The sequence below is a fragment of the Lathamus discolor genome, chromosome 5 (genome assembly GCF_037157495.1).
Source record: "Lathamus discolor isolate bLatDis1 chromosome 5, bLatDis1.hap1, whole genome shotgun sequence".
NCBI classification, from domain to species: domain Eukaryota; kingdom Metazoa; phylum Chordata; class Aves; order Psittaciformes; family Psittacidae; genus Lathamus; species Lathamus discolor.
Window position 1 is genome coordinate 52415534 of NC_088888.1, and position 5173 is coordinate 52420706.

The 5173-nt window shown below is 42.5% G+C and overlaps 1 long non-coding RNA gene across 1 annotated transcript; it reads right to left on the bottom strand.

Moving 5' to 3' along the window:
* Positions 1 to 594: 594 nt before the first annotated feature.
* Positions 595 to 4928, bottom strand: LOC136015220 (uncharacterized). Its single transcript, XR_010613108.1, has 4 exons — positions 4719 to 4928; positions 3485 to 3633; positions 1573 to 1780; positions 595 to 682 (listed from the first exon to the last, which is right to left on the bottom strand). It is a non-coding gene; the product is annotated as an uncharacterized LOC136015220 (long non-coding RNA).
* Between the last annotated feature and the right edge of the window lie 245 nt (positions 4929 to 5173).

Below are 5173 nucleotides of genomic sequence, written 5' to 3' on the forward strand. Positions count from 1 at the left end.
TGAGCAAAACCCTTCTTGTCATAAAAGACAAGATATATGTGACATGGGCTGCTGCAGCTGCAGTATGAAGCAGAGGGGATACAAGCGGCCCATATATAACTATGAAGGAGTCTCAACATAGCCACCAGGCGAGACTTTCTGGCCTGTGCTTGGTGCAGAACATAGTGTGTCCACTTGTACAATTAATACAATGTGTCGTAAGATTCTTGCTCTCTGGTTTAAGAAATGTTTCTTTTGCAAGCTTCTCAGTTCATCTGTATGATTTCCAGGGTAAATGATGGTAGGATACGAAGTTTCTTTAATATGAAGGGACTGGAACTCAGCTGCTGCAATGCGTTCACACCAGACTGTGCAAGGTCCCTGGTAAGGCTTATGTTTATTTTGAAATTGGTCTTATATAAAAGTACAAGCTAAATAACATGGACAGTGAAGGATGAATTACATGAAACAGCTGAACACGAGCACTTCCATGTGGCATAGCCCCCACCAGAGGGGCACTGCAAGATGATTCCCAGGCAAATCAGAGAAAAGACAGGATTACATGCAATACAGAGATTTTATCTGTGTGTTCAGCATCCACCTCCTCAGGTTTCCACTTGATCTTGCCCATGTTTCTCCTGTGCCTCTGTGATTAACCTTCTGAGGCCAGCCATGGCTGAAGCAATTTTCTGCTTGGATTTCTCTAGAGTGAGAAAAGGAGACAGGGTAAGAATCATTTGCCAAACACACTTTAGCAGAGCCAAGTGTTGTAGGACTTCTTTCAATAATAATGATTAACAAATGTTAGCTAAGACTGTTCTGAAACCTCCTTGTTCTAGTCCTCACAAGGACCAGCTGAGTCTGGAATATTAATAGTCACATTAATCCACTCATGCATAAGCTAATGTAGTGTTTGTATGGAAATGTCTGCTGGCATGGGGAATGACTCTCATGACAACGTGGGGGGTGGCGAGGTTGCCGGTCATGTTGTGGCACTGGGGGTGATGTGGTGCAGGAGGCCACCGACAAGCATGTCTTTCTTAGCTGCTCTTCCCTTTTTGTGATTTTACCTTGGCTCATGGCAAAGCTAGGTCAGCCTCTGTAACAAGTCTTCCTCTGGCTGGGACTCAGCTGCTGTCCCACCCCGGTGCCAAAGTCCTGCTCTGACACAGCCCCCCTAAGCAACTCTGATTCAGGCTGCTGAGAAAGATGTGAGACACTGTGGCAGGATCCCCATGCCAGGAATCACTGGGTCACACAGTCAGTGCACCAGCATTGGTAGAGGGGATGGCAGGCGACAGCTCAGCACCATGGAGGCTCCAGTCAGGAGGACTCTGGAGACCGACCCCTCTCCTCCCATCCAATGCCCACCTGGCCAGCAGAGGCTTTGGGGTGGGAAGCATGCAAATGATTAGCTTAGTAGTTTGTCTACTCTAATTTTTTAAGTTGGGTTATGTTACAAACTATCACTTCTTTCTTCTGAGTTGTACGTGCCCTGTTTGCAGTCTCTTTGTGCCTGGTTAAAGATGCCCAAACAAACTGACAAAAAGAGAGGCCATAACATGCTTTGAGCTGAGACCTACTTATGCTCACCTTCCCAGCCCAGGTTTTCCTGTGCTGATGGGGTAGGTTGTTCACCCAGCCTCGCAGAGCACATTGCTCTTCTCCACAAAGACAGGAGAGTCCCCATGCATCTTCTTTTAGTCTCTCTTCATGAGCCTGGTGACTTCAGTCACTACAGGGAAGATCCTACTTCCCTTTGATCCCATGGCTTCTAGCCTCTGTTACTCCATCAGACTCCCTAGTGTAAATTATTAATGCATATGAATTATTAATTTGCATTGATGGTTCAGAAATGCTACACTGGTAAAAAAACTCAGAAACTTAGTAAGTAATTATGAAGGATCATCTCTGCAGTTACCACAAATGAAAGTGGTCTTCCAATAGTCTGAAATTACAGGATAGCAACAAGACAAAATGACACAAATTGATCCGTGACTTCCCTGTGCATATCTTTTGTGTGACTCACTAAATCCAGTGATGTCCAGTAACGTGCTTAGTCTGAGTTATTTTCCAAGTATTAAACCCTGATATACTGAAACTGTCTAGTATATAACTTAGTAAGCTGATTTCCAGTCCCCCAAGGAAGTGCATAACTTCATTTGCTTTTTCAAAATCTTTAAAGGTACAAATTAAATGGGTGCCCTTTGTATTTTAGTGTTTTCCCTGTATTTATAGAAAAAATATTACAATGTCTACATGGAAAATTACAGAATAAGTATGTAACAAAAATGCCAGGTAATTTATAACAAATGTTAGTTTGATGAGCAATGAATCTATTTCTATATGTCGGCTACATGTACCATTAAAAGTAGTTTCAGCTACGTGTTTGATTAACACATTTTTTATGGTTCAAGTGTAATGGAGTTATACCTGTACTTGAAGACACCTGTCCTGCGCTTGAAGTTTTGCTGGAAAGGGTGAAGTTAAGAATATCTGGATTTACTAAAAAACTAAATTGCTTTTTCCTATTGCACGTTCACTTTTGAAACATTTTAATTACCTTTGCAGTATTATTCATTTAGAATGTTGGTTTAGCCACTCTCCATACATTCTGTTAGCAATCATTCTACAAACATGAGCATCCACCCTGGAGCAGTGATACATCTCATCTCAAAGCACAATTGTAAAGCAGATTTTAATTTATCTGCTTATCATATTTGCTTGATGATTCTGCCTGGTCTTGAAGCGGATCTTTTTTTTTTGTTATTAACCTAAGTAAGTTTGCCGATGTTACCTATACAACTAATAGAAATTTCGGTTCCTCTTACTCCTGATTTGCATTCCAGTTTACTGTACTTTTCCAGGCATGAAGTAAGGCAGCCTGCAACCTGATGCTGCAGCCATCACATTCACCCATTTGCAAGCATTCAGTCAACCATTCATTTCTGGAGAAGGAAGGTTGGCTTCCCACTCTGCTCCACTGGCTGGCAACATGGGTACCCCAGAATTTAGCATTATTTGCAATTAATTTATGTAGATATCTATGCATATTTAAGGTTTGACTACTTAGTCCACTTCGATTTCTAGACACAGAAGTTCAGTGGACCTACACAATGATAAAATGCCTTAGCAAAAGGAGCTTCAAAGGCATGCTTTGTTCCTTTGCTTCTTCCTGCTCCCCTAGAGAACGTGTCCCTGAGCTTTGCCTTGACTTCGCCTCTATCCTGAATACTTCTTGTAGCCCTTCACATCAGTGCTCTGCCAGAGCAGGATTTCAAGGCCACATGCTCATCCAGCCTCCCCTCTCAGGTGCACTTGATTGGAAAATGTGACTGGGAAATAGCACATTTGCCTGTACAGTACAGCTGAGTGACAAACACAGGTGTGCACCATTCCACTGACCAGATGCAGAGAACACTATCATTTTGCTTTGCTGCATCCTTCAGACTTCTAAACATTTTGACACATTACATCATTTATTTTTTTTTGCAGAGGCAGTTACCTTTGTATTTTATCAGTAGCTGCTGGAGTTTGTTCTTGGTGTTGCTCATTTTGTTACATTTTGTGTGCGTGAGTTATGACTGAAGCTAAATCATATCAGCATGTTTTCTTCTCTTCTGACTGTTCCAGTGCCTGAAGTTCTCTGTACGGCTGGGGGGGGGGGGGGGGGGGGGGAAGAAAATAAAAAGGATTCTGAAACCACAGAGCTTTGCCTGGCTTTGAATTCTAATTGTACTTTTGCTAGAATCTCTAGGGTCAATCCTGACCTCAAAACATCTCTGCCTTTCTTACCTGAAAGAAAAACTCCTTTTATTTCAAGTACGCTTCTGCTGAAATACTCATGTGTAGTTTCTTTATCTACTCTTTTTAACTACCCTAAATCTGCACTTTTGGTTGGTTTAATCCTTAATCACCAAGAGCAAAAGAGGGATTTATTTCCCAGCAATGAGGAGAGTCTCTTGCAAGAAATAGTTCCACGTCCCAGCTTCTGCTAATGCATTTTGTGCCCAAGAGTCACTGAACAAAGCACATAAACAGCAGTGGGAGCAGAGACCAGCACCCAGCAGTGAAACTCCGGCCTCTTGCTGTAGAAGTGTTTGGTTATCGATGCCAGAGTGCCCTTTTTGCTATGCCAGAAATGGCAGGCATATCACTTTTTGTTTTCCTATGTATTGTTCTAATTACTGCTCCTCTGTGAGTGTGTTTTATTTCTCAGCCCAGCCATCTCTCGGGACTGATTTTCATTCAGTACAAATGTTCTCATTATAAAGACTTAACATGAGGAGAATATAAATGAGAAGATGAGTGCATGCTAAGAACTTGCTTATACAGAAACTGTATTGATCAAACGAACAGTGGCGTAAAACACATGTCAGCATTAACGTGCTCTATTTCCGCGCTTCAAACAGTTTCTTTTACCAAAAGACTGGTGTGACTCCTTGCCTCCAAAACCAGGCCAATGTAATGATTTTGTTTTACTGAAAAAGTACAAAGCACTTTTACAGAACATCATGGTATGGCACTAATGAGCTCTTTGAAAGCAAATGCACCTTCATCAGTTTCACAGATTAAGACCCCGTATCACTCACCATGTGAAAACTTAGGGAAGAGTCAAAATTCAAAAGGTTTTTACAAATTAAATTACAACATGACCATGACTTAGTACAGTTTTCATAAACCTAAACCACCACTTACTTTATCCAACTGCCCACTAATCAAGCAGTTGACCCACTCACCTTCTCAATTGTGGAAGGTGCACCCCTTGGGAAGTGCTTATGTCTGTGGTTTTGGGCTGTCTCTGCTACCTCAGGATCAGACAGTAGTCATCTCTAGATGAAGACTTCAGCAAACAGTCACGCAGGGCCTCCTCTGACCTCTGGCAGCTCGAGTCAAACCAGAGGTGTCTCTGCAAAGACATCAACCTCTGTGGGAATTCAGTGACAACTTCCTCCCTCTTCCAAAGGGATGGACACAGCGGAAAGCTGCAGTATGGATTCAGTCCCTTCTTTTCTCAGGCCAAGACAATATGCCATTAACAGCTGAACAGAGGCAGAGGGCATTCACAGATAAAAGACCGCTTTGAAAAATATTGTGCAAAACAAAGTCCCAGGTTAGAAGCAGAGTGAAGCAACCCTGAGGTGTCCAGGTCCACCTTAGGCAACCAGATTCCCTCCTGGCTTCCACAGGGCTG